This window comes from Nyctereutes procyonoides, unplaced genomic scaffold (assembly GCF_905146905.1).
Source record: "Nyctereutes procyonoides isolate TBG_1078 unplaced genomic scaffold, NYPRO_anot_genome, whole genome shotgun sequence".
Classification (NCBI taxonomy): domain Eukaryota; kingdom Metazoa; phylum Chordata; class Mammalia; order Carnivora; family Canidae; genus Nyctereutes; species Nyctereutes procyonoides.
Window position 1 is genome coordinate 63,993,012 of NW_026575142.1, and position 18,804 is coordinate 64,011,815.

Genomic DNA, 18,804 nt, shown 5'->3' on the forward strand with positions numbered 1-18,804 from the left:
AGGAGTAGCTAGAAAATCTGTAAGGATTTAAAAGACCAGAACAATGTTATCGACCAACAAGACCTAAATTGACATTTATAGAACATTCCACTCGACAACAGAATCACATCCTTTTTAAGTGCTTATGGACCATTTACCAATATGGACCACATTCTGAGATATAAATGAGTCTCAGGGCATTTACGCCACCCCACACACATTTCTTTTTGCTGTGGAGTGCTGTTGGTGGGTCAGATAACATCCAGTGCATGATGGGTAGCTTCTGCTGGTTTCTGCTAACAGGTGGGGAGAAAAAGCATCTGCCAATTCAATAGTCGTATATCTGATATCAGGGGATGTGTTAATTTGCTCAAGCAATTTGAACCCATAGTTGGTATAGCAGCTACAGTTAGTTACCACCTGGATAAAGCTTACAAAATCTACCACTATGCTCCGATACCTATCCGTCTCTAGCAGAGACCAAGTAGGTGAGTTGAATGGGAGTGTCCTGGGATTGCCATGCCTGCGTCCTTTAAGTCCTCGGTATTGGCACAAATCTCTGCAGTCCCTTCATGAACGCAATTTTGCTTTGTTTTACTATTTTCCTAGTTAGAGGCAGTTCCAGGGGCTTCCACTTGGCCCTTCCCACCATAATAGTTCTCCCTCCACAGGTCAAGAAGCCAATATGGGGAGTCCACCTGCTATAATTATATCTATTCCAATTCTGCATCCCAGAACTGGAAAAATAGCCACAGGATGGGTTCAAGGACCTGCAGGCCCACTGTGAGAGGGACCTGAGCCAAAATCCCCAGACTACCTGACGTCCATAAGCCCTTCTTCCAACGGTGGATCACAATGATATTTCGGGGCTTCTAGAATTAGTATGTCAGTTCAGAGCCAGTGTTCAGTAGTGCTAAAAGTTTTCATTATTTTCTTTCCTCATTGCAGAGCTGTATGTCCTTTGGGTGAAGGCTTGGGAAGATTATCAGTTTTTGGCAGTGTACAGGGGCTCTGACCCAAGGGGACTCAGTGTCTTCTCTCTTCAAGGGGTTCTGGGTCTAAAAACCAGTCAAGTCCAGGGATTGGTTGAGAAGCCATGACTCTATTTTTTATGATTTAGCTTAGACTTCTGTCCACTTGACCTGAAACATTTCTGTTGTGATAGATCAAGTAAGAGTTTAGCAGGCTTCCTATCTCTCTCACTTCTTGGAACACCATGATCGACCAGCCAATGCCATGGTTTTGGGCAAGTCAGACCATTCTGATTGCTGCTTAAGTGTTATCCATTATGGTAACCAGGCCCACCTTGCCTTTGGTGGTTGAGTGCTACCACTTGGCCCTTACTACCCAGGATCCAATTACTCTGATTGCATTTCGGTTTCCTGATTCGGTACCTATAGTCCCCACTGTAAGGACTGGCCTACAGAGAAGAGTGTCAAATCCACTAATTTGACAAATCTACATTCCAAACTTTCTAAGCATTTAAAACTCTTCCTCTGCATTTAAGCAAAGCAGGTCAAGTGTTTCTAGTTTGCTCATAGTAGGCCACCTTCTGGTCCAGGTTTCATCCCATCAACCAAAACTGTTAGGAACCTTTTCCAACTCCCAGAGCTCCAACGTTAAATCCAGATCTCTGCTTAGTTAACCCCATATTGATAATAACGACCTGATCCAACTTTGCTTCTTCCATCATTACCCCATGCCCTCAGTATCCATTCCCATACATATTTTCCACATTTTAATCTGTGTAAGTTAGAAAAGTCACTTCCTTCTTTGGGAGTGTAGCACACCACCTCATAGGTCACATTTTGAACCTCACCCTTAGGAACCTTCTGGAATTTGAGTCTAGGTGTAGGCCCAGAAGCAAAGAGGGGCAGTAGAGTTGGGTCCTAAGGAGAATCAGTTTTGTACTGCATAGTGTTAGAGTTTCCTCAGGCAATGCAGAGTTAAATCCCTCCAACGGAGATTAAGGGGGAGTTGAAGAGGCCAATACCACTGGGGGTAAGGAGGCCACTTCCACCAGGAAAGAAAACTAGCCAGAATATAGAGGTTCAATGTCCCCAGCCTCATCAGGCAATTCCAACAGGTCCCCATTCCAATTGACAAGATTCTATTCTTTGCCAAGCAATGCCATCATTTGGATAGTAGACACCCTGTAGAGCTGGGAGTTCAGCTAGTGTGGTAATTCAACCACAGCAGGATGAAATTCTGTGTTTGGTTTTCAACAATCTCAGCCCTGAGGCTACAGGAGATAAGGGTCTCCTTTAGGGCACACACAAAAATGGTCATTTATGTGACACTTGAACTGAGATTTCATATCCCCGAGCTCATCCTTTCTTTTATCACTTTGTCTACCAACATGAGGAGCAACCAACCAACCTCATTAAATTCTCTAGATTTCCAAAAATGTCTGAAATTATCATATATGCATTTACCAAGCTCTTTACTTCTTACGAGTTGTTGATTAGAATATCTAATGAAGATATCTTGCATATCTCTGTTGCTAGATCTTGCCAGGACTATCAGTACTCTCTTCACTACTGGAAATAGGGTTGTTTCCATCTTTCAATCTAATGAGATTAGAGAGCCAATGTTGGAAACCTCTGAACTAATTGAGGAAAGTCATCCTTAAAATTGTGGTTCTCTAGATCCACTGTTGGTACCAAAATCTGAACCAGTCAGGGTTCTCCAGAGAAGTGAAACCAAAAGTATATTTGTATATTTTTCTATATTAAGAGATGTACTACAAAGAATTGTCTCATGTGATTAGGGAGACTGAGTAGTTCAAGATCTGCAGTCAGCAAGCTCAAGACCCAGAGGAGCTGATGGTAAATTTCAGTCTGAGGCCAAAGGCCTGAGAACCAGGAGAGAAGTTGATGTACGTCTCAAGCTGAGTTTGAGTCCAAGGTAGAAGACTGAGGTTTCAGCTTGAAGACCTGAAGTTAAAGTGTAAGAATTCTTTCTTTTTCTTTCTTTCTTTTTTCTTTTTTTTTTAAGAATTCTTTCTTACTCAGCCTTTTATTCTATTTAGGCCTTTCGTGGATTAGATATGAGGAGGGCAATCTGTTTTATTAAGTCCACCAAGTTAGATGTTAACCTCATCCAGAAACACCCTCACAAACACAACCAGAAATGTTTAGTCAAATATCTGCATATCCTGTGGCCCAATCATGTTGACACATAAAATTAACTGTCACGTACAGGTTGGAGAAGAATCAAGGACACCTTTATGTTCTGTCATAGTTCCTTGCCTGAGTTCTGGTTCCATAAAATCGAAAGAGAATATGGAAGGAAGAATGGACCTGAGGTACTGGTAAGAAGTTCAGTGCTGGACCTGTTTTGTGGAACATCTTTGGAACATCCAATTGTAACCATATGGCTTTCGGTCTGGATTGGAGATGTAGACCTGACAGCCATCAGTATATAAGCTTTAGAAGGAACGAATGAACTTCCCCAGATAAAATGTGTAAACCAAGAAAGAGTAGAGTGTGAAGGATGGAACCCTGGAGGGTTATTAACATGAAAGGACAAGAAAAAGTCAAAGGCAGAGAGAGAGGCAACATATTTCAGACAGAATGAAACCAGAAATCTAAGTCAGGAGATTCAAGAATGCAGGAAAGGAAAACTATTATCCACTGTAGAGAGGTCAAAGATGGTAAATACTGAAAACTACCCGATAGAAATCACAAATAGGAAGTTTGTGTTATCTTCAGGGAGAAAAGTTGCGGAAGTGGGATGGACTGAGAAGTGACCGAGTGCAAAGGAGGCAGAGACATGAAGTGTACACTTGCTCTACTAGCAGCCTGGACCGATGGAAAGTGAGATGACCCAGGATGGTTAAGGAATGTTTTTCTAAAATGCTGAAGGGAAACTCGGTGATGGGAAAAGCAGAGATAGGGAATAAGGTCCTTGAAGAATGGGATCCAGAAAAGAATGGCATCCAAAGCACATGAAAAGTCTGATTTTGTCCCGCTGGTGTCGCCGCCCATTTATGCTTTTCTAGTCCAAGTAAATAAAGGGGGAGTTGTCATTAGAATATTACACTGCACTCTCATCGGCAATGCATCACAATTTCTGTATGTTAGACATGATTTTTTATGTAAGCTCAGGACATTGTTTAATTTCATTATTTCAAGAAGTGTATTTGAAATTACTGTAAAAAGCTATACAGCTGCCAGCAGGAAAGTCAGCAGTAACCTCATCCAGAGTGAGTGATCTGAAAGAAATGTAATTTTTTTAAGAAATGTAATTTTTTTAAGAAATGTAATTTTTGTCTTTTATTCTTTACCTAAATAATAATAATAGGTCCCAGGGCACATATTTCTTTTATAAGAGATTCATAAAATCCCTCTTTCTTGCCTTTCCTTCTTTTTCCTTAAAAACCAATACCAAGCCAAAGCCAAACCAAACTCCCAAATCTCTCCTTTGCATACGGTCCACTTTCTCTGCCCTACTCTAATGATCTTTTAATTGTTCACTATTTGCTAATTTCTGCTCCTCAATTTGTAGCCTAAATTTCATTCACTTGAAACACTGATTGCAACTTCACCATTCTATTCAAAATCCTTCAATGGCTTCCCTAATATCTCCCTTGCATTAAACACAGAACAAACTCTATATTGCTTAGCCTGGAATTTGAGGCACTCCATAATCTAGTCCCCAGTTTTCAACCTTCTCTTTAAGTTCTACTTAACACCTACCTATGTTCTACCAATGTCAGGTTGATGTGTTCTTTGTTTCTTGAAAGTCATCCAGATGGGCCATGTTAAAAAACAAAAAAAAAGAGTCAATTTGAAGATCTAATTGACTTTATTAATTGATTCATGTATCAGGAGTCATTCCATCTAGCAAGTAGAGTTACTCTGAGGAATTGTACAAATTGGAAGTTTTTTATAGGAAGGAGGGTGGGGCAAGAAGTTATTAGCAAAAGAAAAGAAATGGTTGTTCCAGGCAAGGTCACCTTCCCTTACAGAGAAGGGCAAGGGGATTTACTAGGTGGATTACCTCATCTTCCTTTGGGGGATAGAGAGGGCCCATGTAGCCGATTACCTCATTGGTGCTGACCACAAAATTCTAAATTGACTGGTTTAAAATTCTACTCCTAGAGAAGTTGAAATTGCAATTAAGTCCTCGTTCACAGTCCGGGGGCAAATGACTTCACCTCGGGTTTGTGGGTTTCTTTTTAATGGCCAAACAGTGTTATAAGGGTTGTGCATTGCACAACCTCAAGAGGCTGCAATGTCACTGGTCTAGGGCTGTGCAGCCCACAACCTGCATAAATGGAGATGTTGGCCCCTATTTCACAGTTGAATATTATTCCAACTTTATGGAATTGAACCTAATTTTATCCTGACCTGCAGTTTGATTTCCCTTTCAATTCTTCTTTCAACCTACATATAGTGGAAACTAGAACTAGATAAAATTCAAACTTAGAGACCCAGTATTCAAAATCTGCTTTAAGTTGACTTAAGTATAACCATTTTTACCTCATTCTAGACATGAATTATCCATTATAAGTGAGGTGTTGTCTACAATTATGTCTCTATAAATAGATTGTCTACCTCCAGACCATTTAATTTTCTTTCCTCCCACCCTAATTTCTTCCCACCCTCTTCCAACAATTCAAAGAAAATCCATTTTTCGTTGAACAAAACAGTTTTCACAATCTGTAAAACCTTCAAAGATTACTCTATTCCACAATCATCCTGTCTTTTCTGAGTTGTTATTTTTATTATTAAGATTTTATTTATTTGATTTATTCTTTCTAGAGAGAGAGACAGAGAGTGGGTGCATGAATGGGGGAAAGTGAGAATCAGAGGGAGAGAGAGAATCTTCAAGCAGACTGAATGCTCAGTGTGGAGCCCTCACGGGGCTCAATCTCACAACCCCAATATCATGACCTGAGCTGAAACCAGAGTCGGATGCTTAGTCGAATGAGCCACCCGGGTGCCCCTCCGAGTTATTACTAAAGTTATCATTTGCACTGCTATTTTAACACTTGGTTAATATGATGTCTTATATTCATTTATTTGTCATGCATCAGATTTTTTTTAACCACTAGCCAGACTGGATTTCCTCAATGGTTGAGTTTGGCTTTTATATCATTTGCGTCCATTGAGCATAATACACAGTTATATACTATGTGCTTGTTGACTTGATATTTTCACTAAAATTTAAAAATGGTAAGGCTAGCCCTTATGCTAGTCTGTATATTCTTTGCAAGTTGATTTGTAATTTTTTAGTGTAATTTTATAGTGTTTTTTTTTTCCTGTCCAGCGTGCTTTCTTATCATTTGTCTTTGAGTTCCATTAGGAAACGATGCTTTCATGCTTTATCTGGTGTAACTTTATGAAACCCAGGAAGAGCCAATAGTTCTCTTCCCTGGGGTATGTGACCCGAGGTTGTATGCGCCTTTCTCGAAAACCACGTGGAAAATATCTCCTTGAAAAATGAAGACAAAGAGATATAGAAAAAGCAGAGAGTTGAAGAGAGATAACAGTAATGACATTCTTTGAGCCCCTCAATCCTTTTATACTTGAAGTCAGCTGCATCCCTGGATTGGCCATTTATAGGAGTCAATACATTCCCCTTTTAGAAGCTAACCCAGTGTGAATTAGGTTTCTGTTATTTTGCCACTGAAAGTGACCTGCTGCATATATATGTAGTATCATCTGATTATTGTGTATATGTAAAGCACCATGTTAGGTATTGTGAGTGACACTCCTATAAGAAATTAACTCCTGTTCTGCCTTTAAGGTACTTTACAATATAGTAAGAGAGATAAGATGGATACAGATAACAATACAACACCGTATGTGACGGATGGCACATGGGAAGTACAAAGGACTACAGAAGTTCAGATAAAGGACCAGTCTCTTATTTGGAAGGATCACAGAGGCTTCACAGAGAAGATGGCATTAGAAATGGCCCAAGATCACTGCAAGGCTTTCTTAAGGAATGATGAAATGTCTAATAATGTGAGAGTATAGGTCTGTATAGCGAGGGTTAGAAACTAAATTGGAAAGACAAATTGGGGTCAAGGAGTGGACAAATTTAAAAATGCTGAGACAATGAATATGAGCTTCAACAGGAAAAAGGGAGCCATGACTGGATTTTGAACAGGCTCAAAGTATTGTAAAATACACCAAGTATTCAAAAAAGAAACACGAAGTCCGTCTCCACTGCAGGAAGTCAGGAAAGGAGGCTTTGATAGCATGAATGGTAAGCTTTGCAAATCTCTTTTTGTTCACAATGGTTTCTCAACTATCATTATCAGCATCTAGCAACAAAACGTATTTCTAGCACACTGTCTCCAAGCACACGGACAAGTTTTAATTAGTATGTCTCTTCCAGATATTTTAATTATTCGTAGTATCTGTATTCTTCAAAGATTAACTCTTTGCCCGAATTATACAACAATCATTACTCTGACTGAGTTTAAATTATTTTTCGGTACTTTAAAACATCTTTAGAACCTTTCTATTACCCACTTAATTCAAGAGTGGTGAGGATTACATCTACTTGAAATAGGCATAGACTTGAAGATAGAGAGCATTCTTTGGGTTGTATTGCTCAAGGTATTCTTGAAGAAAAGATCATCCTATTCCTTTGTCCTTTATCTGGTTACACAAGGCTGTCTTCGCATTGCACACACATGCTTGGAGAGGAGCTCAGAAAAGTTCTCTTTCACCAGGTTGTGGGCAGAAAATGACATACTGTGCAGTGCAAGCCAAGGAAAGAAGCAAACTTCCCACAGAATCACGAGAGCCCCATCTGTAATTCTGGGTGTAGCTACAGTCGAGTGCCAATTCTTTGCTCTGGAGGAGTTAAATAGGACTCTTTCCCAGAACTTCTGAGAACAGTCATGTCGGGGCCCCAGGTAAAGGTCCTGATGCCAAATATCTGACGACCACTGGCCTTCAACTCACAAGTCCTTCCCACCTGGCAGCTGCCTGGCTCGCCACAAGGCACTTAGGAGAGGCCGTGTGCCTCTTCGGTGAAGAAATGTCCTAATCCCAAAGACCACACTGGCCTCTCATACTTTTGAGATTGGTAATGAATTAAATTACGTTGTGTTTACCCTACTGGTAGAGTCCTAAAAACTCGTTATGCATTTTCAAAAGATTTCCACTTAAAATGTGTCCAACTAAAACATTCTCTGTGGAAAGAATAATTGTCTGATATCTGAAAGAAAAAAAAATAGCTCCTTGGCAGGTGACCAGATACAAACCACCAGAGAGGCATTTCTCTACTGACTTTATCCTGCAAGCAGAAAATCTCAACCAGTTTCACATTTGATCATCATCAGGGAGCCGTGTTGTTTGATTTCAGTCAGCAAATGACCTATGCTATGCTTCTGATCCTAGTCTTCTGTGTGAGTGACCAGAGGCAGGCTAGTTCACCCTGGAATAACCCGGAGCTGGGGAGGGGAGGGGGAGCAGTAGAAGGTGTGAAATTTTAGAAGCAGGGGGCTTGAGGGAGAAGGCTGTTTCTTTTCTTTCTTTCTTTCTTTTTAAGATTTTATTTGTTTGTTCATGAGAGACACAGAAAGAGGCAGAGACATAGAGAGAGAAGCAAGCTCCCTGCAGGGATCCTGATGTGGGATTTGATCCCAGGACCCCGGGATCACGCCCTGAGCCAAAGGCAGATGCCCAACCACTGAGCCACCCAGGTGCCCAGGAGAAGATTGTTTCTCTGGGCCGCACTTACAGGGAATAGTGGCTTTATTGTTGCTCGCTGTGCCTAAAGGGCTTCTTCCTTTTGTTTATTTTATTTCTTTTTTTGTTCCTATGGACTCCTCTGTGTGAGTATTAATAAATTAGTCTTTGCCTAAGCACTCCAGGTAGGGGCCTATTCTCCCCACGGCTGGGAACGCTCCCACTACCACAAGATGAAACAGGCACGCAAGATTGAGGCGTGCTGCGGTGAAGCAACGTTCGGCTTTATTTTCTTGGCTCTTCAGATAATAACGAGTCTGGGGAAGGAAGGGAAAACTCCAGAACTACTTTGTTCTCTTCAAAGCCCGAGCCTCAGGAGAAAAAGAAGACGGGACACCTCACAGGCCAGGGGGGCCACAGCACAAGCCGGCCCTGTGCTTTTATTTTATTATATGGATAATAGGAAATTCAAAAAGTACTCACTTAAAAAAAAAAAGGTAGTGGATGGGTAGAGCCTTCATGGTGGCATTTAAATCAAAAACTCAGTTTGCTCATCTACATTTTCAATTACATTTCCTGTTGAAGAATGTGGAATTTTGATGTCTAAGGGGAGGGGGAAGTGAAGGAAAAGTCTTTGTTCTCATCAAGCAATCAAGAAATAAAATGAGGGTGTCTTTGTAATTGCTGGATGTACACAGATGAGTGAAGATTTGCTCGTAGCTGATGCGCTGGTTGCCAGTAAAAGGCAAACATGAACCCTTGGGCGATCCCTAAGAGCACCTCAGGGTGATGACGGGCAGGGTGACGGGCACCTGGGCCACAGGGGGAGGAGGAAAGGGGGAGGGAGGGGAGGACTGTCTCCAGGAGTGCAGTCTTCCCAAGTCAGTTTCCTCTCCAAGCTCACCCACGGCCAGCTCTTGTCCTAACCACGGGCTCTTCAGCTTTGGGCTTGCCCATCTCTCACCAACTCGGCACACTCCATGACCTTGAACAAGCAACTTGGCCTCTCCTGTCCTTGGTTACACACCTGTGGTTATGAACTGAATGTTTGTGTCCCCCAAATTCTCTGTGGTGAAGCCCTTCCATGCCCCACCCCCCATGGCTGTGTTTGGAGGTAGGGCCTGAGAGGAGGCTAAAGGAGGTTATAGGAGTGGGGACCCTACTCTTAGAGCACTAGTGACCTTAGAAGAGGAAGAACCTGAGAGCCCTCTCTCTCTCTGCCACACGAGGACACGGATGATGGCCTTCTACAAACCATTGATGATAGCATCCCAAAATGACCAAGATGACTGTAAAATATGAGAAAAATGTGGTTATCTTCCCTGCTGTTTTCAACACTAATATTTTATCATTGAAATTGAAGTTTTGAAGTAAATAATTGGATATCATGTTTACAGCTCTTCTTAGCTGGATAATATGTGTGTGTGTCTCTAGATCATTCTAGATCCTGTTGTGATTCCTCATGATTTCTCTAAATGTCCATATTCTCCTACATATCCCTCCATCTCTAAATAGAATGTATTGGCCCTCAAACTGATGTATTATTCAGTTATGTCTTTCCCATATTCAAACCACATTAGTCCACTTTAATTTCAGCTGGACTAGTCAACCCTATGAGAGTTGCCATGAAGATGTTCAAGAAAAGGATCTAGTGATCAGGGTATGACAGCAGGAAAGCTTTGGAAGCATGGATGATCTTAGGATGATTAATGAATATAATTGACGTGGCTTAGGTAGCTAGAACTCAAATATTGCTCATGCCACTATATTTTCCTTATCATTTTTGGATGCTTGTTAAACATGAACTTTGCCAGAATTCCCTCGGCATCCATGAAATACATCTCCTTTTGCTGATGAGGTAGTTTTTTTTTTTTTTTTCAAATTACTCCTGGCAAGATTTGGAGCTATGATTACTTTCCTTTGAATCTTGAATGGACTTAAGAAATCCAATTTAAGGTGTTTTTCTTTTAAATGAAATTTATACCATGAGGAATGCTAGTTGTGATACTAAAACCTTAATATGTGACAGTAAAACCTATAGGTTTTATTAGGTAGGTATCATTAAGTTTTATTTATTAAATATAGGTTTTATTAAGTATAGGCTTATAAGCCCCGTAATAACAGAATTCTTTTCTTATAAACAATATTTTTAAAAGCAGCCCCAAACCCTTTTTTGAAATAGGCAAGAATATATGCTTTTGTGTGTTTATTTATACAAACACATATTATCATTATTTCTGTATTTATTCTTGTGTCCTTTTTTTTCTTAACTTTTGGGAAGAAAAAGTGAGCCCTGAGACCAGGGAAATCCGGGATGGGCCAGGAGGCCGAGCTGCTCCTTGCACGTATGCAGAGCTGCATCTCTGACTCTTGCTGCACTCCGGTGTAGCCTATTTAGAGAATAAACCTTTGTGCTGGGAATTTCAATATAGACTGGTTTCTCATAGAGTCCATGAATTGGTTTCTGAAAGAAGAGGGCTCTATGTCACTTCATAAAGTTTTATAGGAAAGTACTTAATCCTTGCATGGAAAACTCATGGCTCCTTACTTTATGAGACTGGAAAAAGTCAAGTCTTCTGAACACCAAGGAAGGGGTCTTTCAAATGGCTAGGTGGCTCCAAAGACGTCAGCTGATGATCCCCGACAAGATTTTTTGGTACCTTCATCATGCAGGTACTAGGAGCTTGAACTTTCAAATATTCAGCTGCATGACTTCAGACATAATGAAGACAATTTATTCTTTTATTCTAGGATACATTTTGACAATGCAATACCAATAGCTATTTTCCCTTCCTGTTATTGGTATACTGATATTTCTATTTTTTTTTTAAGATTTAATGTATGTATTTGAGAGAGAGTGCAGGAGGAGGAACAGAAGGAGAGGCGCGAGGAGACTCCATACTGAGTGTGGAACCCTATGCAGGGCTGGATCCCAGGACCCTGAGACCATGACCTGACCCGAATCAAATGGGTTGCTTAACTGACTGGGCCACCCAAGCACCCCAAAATACTGATATTTCTTAAGTGAACCAGTTAATGAGTTAACACAATTGTTTATTTTACCACCTTTGGAGAAAAAAAAAAGGAACAATTATCAATCAATCATCTCACTTAATTACAATACATGATAGGTGAGTTTGGGCTAAACTCTGAGAGGATCAGGTCTGCTTTTGAATGAAGTGATGAATAAATTTATAAACCTCTTAGGGCTTCCTATTCCCTCTAATGATCCTGAAAAAAATTTTCCTACCCTTCCTCTGAAACCCTACCAAGAGTTTTTATTTATTTATTTTTACCTAATATTTACCAGTTTGACTAGAGGGAACAGGAACATTCCTCCTCATCAATCCATCTGATCCTATTTGAAATAATACCTTTGTTTGTATTGTAAGGTACAGATCGTAAGGGACATTCAATACTTCTCATAAAATCCTCACCGCCACCTCCTACAGTAGCTTATAGGGTCAAGTAGCTTATAGGTCAATCCTGCCTTTCCTTTGCAGGATTTAGTAATGGCTTATGTAATATCTATCCGTGTGCCTTGCACAGTGCTTGGCACACAGTTATTGGCCAATCAGTCCTTGTCAAATAGATTAATTGATGAATGAATATAAGTTTCTGTCCTTATTTTAGAGTTGAGAATTGAGACTCAGGACATCTGAATGATTTGTTTAAATTTAAAGAGTTAAAAATAGGCTGAGCCAGGGCTTTAGCTCTTCTGGACTTGGAGCCCTTCCTTTCCATCCCACAGCTGCTAGGCTGGAGACAAAGTACTAAGAAAAAATTTGAGTACAAACAGAGTCGATGGAAGCCAAATAGGAAGTATGATGGTGTACTCATTCCCTTGGGTTGAGGTAATGAAGTGCCACAAACTAGGAGGCTTAAAAAAAAACAGATTTTTTTTTTCTCCCAGAGTTCTGGAGGCTGTAAGTCAAAAATCATGGTGTTTGCAGGTTGATTCTTTCCTGGAGGCTCAGGGGAGAACCTGTCCTATGGGCTTCTCCTTGCTCGTGGTGGTGGCTGGCAATCCCTGGCATTCTTTCCTTCGTAGCTGTGTCCCTCCCATCTCTATCTCTGTCTTCACTTGGCTTTCTGCTTTTTGTATCCATATATCTCCTTTGTTCATCTTATCAGGACACCAGTGATTTCGTTTAGAGTTCACCCTAATCTAGTATGACCTCGTCTTAATTTACATCTTAATTACATCTACAAGACCCTACTTCCAAATGAGGGCACACGCACAGCTTTTATTGTTAGGTCATCCACGTATCTTTTAGGGGGACCTAATTCAACCCACACAGATTTATTTTTTTTTAAAGAGACTCATATATAAATAATTTAAGTATGGCTGATTTATTTCCACGGGTTAACATTTGCCATAGTACTAAGGTTATAGCTTTGTTAAATCATTTGCTACAGCATTTCCTCAAGTGTGTTTTTTGAACATTAGTCTGAAGGATTTTAAGAGATACTGGCTAGGGAGAAAAAAAGGGTTTAATTATTAGTTTTAAGAAACAGTGGGTCAGAGAAAGTTAGTAGCCTTCTAGTTACAAGGCTCCTTGGAGTCTTTAACGTGCCAGAGTGCACTTGGAGGTAGAGTAAGTTTCCTGAGCTTCTAAGACAGCAAATCATTTTCTAACTTGAGTGTTATTCTAAGGCACATTCTTTATGAAACCCTGACGTCTCAGATAACATTACCCTGTAACTCTCCCTTTACAAATTTGTCTCGTTAGGTTGTAAGCTCCTGATCGGCAGAAACCGTATTTCACTAATTCTTGGATCCCCAGAACTCGCTTACTACCTGGCAGCTCTGGGACCACGTGGTTGTACAGGATACAAGGAAATGACACTCCCTGGGCTAGTGTGGTGCAGTGGCCCTGGCCCCACACACCCTGCAGGGTGTTTGATCAGTTAGGATCTCTTTCGGCCCCATGTCATAAAGCCTGGACTCTCCCTTGAACACAGAGAGTTTCTTTTTCTCACATAATAAGAAATCTGGGAGGAGGAGGCATAGCTGCTCAAAAGGAATCATGAAGGCCACAGATTATCTTGTTTCCTTCTCCACTTTCTGCAATTAGGAGGTTTTCATCTCAATGTTGCACAATGGTTGCTTCACCACCAGCCACCATGTCTGGACTGCAGGCAGGAAGGGAACGTTCGTTTGCTCTCTCTTTTTCCTTCTTTTCTTTTCTTTTCTTTTCTTTTCTTTTCTTTTCTTTTCTTTCTTTTTTCTTTTCTTTTCTTTTTTTCCTTTCCTTTCCTTTCCTTTCCTTTTCCTTTCTTTTTCCTTCCCTTCCCTTTTCTTTTCTTTCTTTTTCTTTACTTTTTTTCTTTTCTTTTCGATTTTTCTTTTTAAAATAATCTCTGCACCCAAATGGGGCTTGAAACACAACCAGGAGATCAAGAGTCATATATGCTCCACTGACTGAACCAACCAGGGCCCCTCCCTCCCTTCTTCCCTTCCTCTCACCCTTCCTTCTCTCCCTCCTTTCTTCTTCCCTCTTCCTTCCCTTCCTTCCTTCCTTCCTTCCTTCCTTCCTTCCTTCCTTCCTCCCTTTCTCCCTCCTTTTCTTTCTTTCACTTTCTTTCCAGCACTCAGGAAAACAATGGCTTTCCTAGAAGCCATACCAAGAATTACAGCCTATATATTCTATTGTCTAGCACCAGGTCACACGGTCTCCCCCCAAATGCAAGAGGGTCTAAGAAGGTATGTACCTTTAGGCTCATTGTCAAGCCAAAAACAAATGAACAAACCAAAAAAATGAAATCTTATTGATAAAAAAGAACGAGAGAAAGTCTTTTGAGTAGCAGGGTCTTGAATCATGTGCAATATATGTTTGTCACTATTGTCATTGTTAACTGTATTGGGCTTGTGGCTGGCTACGGCTGGACTATGGTCTTTATTAAGGAAAGGAAGTTTTGTTTTTTTTTTTTAGTTAAATATTGCCAGATTTAAGATTCTATGAAGAAGACATTTGTTTCAGTAATCACTTAGGCTGTTAGGTTACATAACCTATTAGTAATAAACTGTCTTGATGGGAGAGAAGAATGTGCTGGAGAGTGTCCCAGGAGCTCTGGACCCAGAATAGTAGGCTGATTGAGTGATTATGCAATATTTTGATAAACTCACAATACAACTGAACAAGGAATTAAATATGTGACTTTAAAATATTCCATTGATTCCCTGCTTTGGGAATCAGCATTAACTTGCTGCATCTTATTGACTTGGCATCATAAACAGAGCATTTTCCTGGGAACTTTGATGCCATAATGATTCAGTTTCTAACATCTGTAGAATTCCTCAGAAAGCCAGAAAAACAACTAGCAAGACTTGAGCCGTGCTGCTATGATGATTTGCTTTACAAAGTCGGTGCCCTTTCCCTCTTAGATACAGCCACGCTCGATGAAAATCATGCGACGCTGGCAAAGTAACGGGGCAGCAACCAATATTTAAATCGTGGAGGAAAAATTCCAAAGTGTGTCTGCATAATTGAAAGCAGGAATTCAAAAATAGAAACTGCTTTCTGCTGTGACCCCACTGTGTAGCTGTCAGAGATTTTTCCATTGATTTGGGGGAGCATAGGAGACGGAAGTTAAAAATAGGCAACTGTAGCAGCATTGCCGTGACTTTTTTGGTCACATTTAATTACTTAGAAGTTTGAAAAACTTAAGACTTTGCTATAGCTGCTTTATTTGTCTTTCATTATATTTTTAAGCTTCCTATTCATATTTAGGAGGTGGATTTCTGGGATACAGAACTAGCTGCCCTTCGGGGTTGTCTTTTTGTCTTTTTTTTTCTTTTAAATCTTAATATCAAGGCAAGTAATCAAGGGATGGCTCATGATTGAAGATGATGCTATGGCACCTCTGACTTCTCAGACATGAATCAAGTGGGGCCAACCTCATTCCCCCTCAGATGTCAGCTCATGAAACCTTATTTTAGGGTGAGAATGAAGAAGCTTTTACCTCTGTCACATCTCCCAAAGATTATGAGATGGAAAAGAATATAAGACCTCCAGAAAACTCATTCAGCAGCATCTGGATGCTGGGTCAAAGCTCAGCCCCTAACTGTGGTCATTCTCAGGAATTCCCTGATAGACACAAGGGTACATCTTCACTGCTTTTTACTTCTTCAGGTTCTAAATAAAGCCCTGTGAATTGTGCAGGCGACGTGCTCAGACTTCAGGCTCCTAAGGGATTTCCCAAGGCCCTTTCTCCGCTTACTCCTGCCTGAGGGCCTTTGCACAGGCTGTTCTTTTTGCCTAGAACTTCTTCTCTCTCCTATTTCCTCTTGTCCTATATCCCTTTCCTCTTTTCTTTTCAGGCCGAAACCTTAGCTTATTTCAGCATCAGCACCGTCTTAGCCATCACAAAAATAAACTCTACTGAGGCCACCAGAAGTCTCTCCAGCGAGGCTAAGGGCTCAGCCAACAAGTGGCGAACATCAGAGGGGTGCACGGTGGGCACTGCCCAGGTCATGAGTTAGGAAGCCGTGGGGCTGGTGGTGGTGGCAGGTACGGGCTCGGGCCTCACTTCTGGGCAGGCACGAGGTCATCAGTGGCCTGGCCCTGCTCCAGCCGCTGCTCCATCTTGATGAGCAGCTTCACACCGTCCACCACCATCTGTACCAGCTCCACCCCCGAGAAGCCAGGTGCTGTGCACTGGAGACATCAAGGATGTTACCCGCAGCAGCTGTGTCCACACCACCTGGGCCTCAGGTCTCATTTTACATTTCATTTGTGAGCTGGTGAGTTTTTCCCAGTGATGAGCTCCCTAATACCCTTCTTCTTTGTACTTACCCTATTTATCATTACTCCCTTTGGAATTATTTGGCTACTACCTGAATTTCTTCCTTGGTTGCAACTTAATGGGGGCAGACCCGGGAAATGCAGGGGGGCTGTAGAGAGCCATGGAGTATCATGCTTCTATTTCTACTTTAACCCTGAGAATGCTATATTGTAATAACCTCTGTGCATGATGCTTGTTTACTGTCAGAGTCTTTGTGTTCTAGCCCCGAGTACTTACTCTTGTATTCAAACCCTTCCAGGAGTGGCTATTCCCATACCTCAGGAACTGACAACCTAGTTATCTACTCATGAAATATGGTTAATTTTTCAAGCCAGCATATGCCAAATACTGAACAAATCAATAAAGGTGATAAGCTGGTGGTACCCATTATTGTGGCCTCTCGTCATGTGTTGCTCTTGAGCATTAGAAGTGTGGCTAGTCTGAACTGGGATACGTTGGGCCTATAAAATACACAGTGGATTTCAAAGGCTTAGAATGAAAACAAAAGGAATATAGAAACATCTCATTAATCATTTTAATATTTCATGTTTTTTTTAATTATTTTTTTTAATTTTTGTTTTTATTTATTTATGATAGTCACACACAGAGAGAGAGAGGCAGAGACACAGGCAGAGGGATAAGCAGGCTCCATGCACCGGGAGCCCGATGTGGGATTCGATCCTGGGTCTCCAGGATCGCGCCCTGGGCCAAAGGCAGGCGCTAAACCACTGCGCCACCCAAGGATCCCAATATTTCATGTTTAAGTGGTATTTTGGATACATTGGATAAAATGAAATCTAAAATTCATTTCAGCTATTTCTTTTTACTTTTATAATATGGCTACTACATTTTTTTTTTCTTTTTTAGGTAGGCTCCAGCATAGAGCCCAGTGTGGGGCTTGAACTCATGACTCTGAGATCAAGACCTGAGCTGAAGTCAAGACTTGGGCACTCAACGGACTGAGCCACCCAGGCTACCCTGGCTACTACAATTTTTAAATTAGATACATGGTTTATATTTGTGACACACATCCTATTTCTATTTGAAGCGGTTATATATTTCAAAGAAAGTATTCTTTATGAGTAATATTCAGGTAATTTTGATGGGCACTGAAGTGGAAAAAAAAAATGTGCTCAATGAAGAGAGTTAGGGAGGACATTCCCAGCCTGTGTTAACTAAAACCAAAACTAGAGATGTTTGAGCCAACATAGGGGGCGTCGCATTGCCTACACATCCAGGAGTGAGGACTCATGGCTACTAGAAGTAGTTGTGTGTAAAGTTTGTGAGTAGACAGGACAAAGTCAAGAGTAGATAGGAGAGAAAGAATATGACAGTACAGTGGCTAGATTGTTGCTCCAGGATAAAGAAGAATGTTTATCTTGTGTGGCTAAATTTAGCAGTCAAAGCCAAAAACTTGAGGAGAGGTGGTTGGAGAGTTGAAAGAACAGGAATGGCAAAAAGTATCAGTTCTAGAGAAATTTAATTGCAAGGGCAAGTGCTGTAAGGACCACAGCAGGCCAAAGTGAATCAGCTGGGATGGGTCAGATAAAGTGGTTCAGGACTAAGTGTCTTGTAGGTTCACTGTTATTGAATATTAGCTATGTGGTATGGAGCAGACCTCAAAAAGCTCAAAGGTTGGGGATCCCTCGGTGGCTCAGCGGTTTGGTGCCTGCCTTTGGCCCAGGGCGCAATCCTGGAGTCCTGAGATTGAGTCCCGTGTCGGGCACCCGGTGTGGAGCCTGCTTCTCCCTCCTCCTGTGTCTCTGCCTCTCTCTCTCTCTTTCTGTTTATCATAAATAAATAAATAAATCTTTTTTTAAAAAAAGGCTCAAAGGTTACATGGAAGATGAAACCACTGGGATGTGCATGGCCTTCAATGCCAGATTAAATGCTTTGGATGTAGAGTGAGGGAATTTGAAGGGTTTGAGTAAGAGAATATCAAGCGATTGAAAGTATTGTACACAAAGGTGCACCTGGAGGTAATGTGAATGGGTCTATTAACCAAGGGTGGGGGTAAAAAGTGGAAGACAACAACCTCAGAGTTTTATATAGTAGTCAAAGTATTAAATGGGCTGGGAGAAAAAAGAGGACAATGAGATAAAGATAACTTATGGAGAAGGCCTATAAAGGTTAGGGTTGAAATATGTTTTGGAAACGTAGATAAAGAATCAAAGAGGGGTGCCTGGGTGGCTCAGTTGGTTAAGCATCCGACTCTTGATTTTGGCTCAGGTCATGGCTTCAAGGTCATGGAATTGAATCCCATGTTAGGCTCTGCACAGAGCATGGGTCCTGCTTAAGATTCCCTCTCTTCCTCTGCCCCTCCCCTGCTATGGCTCTTGCATTCTCTCTCAAAATAAAAAATAATAAAAATTTTAAAAAA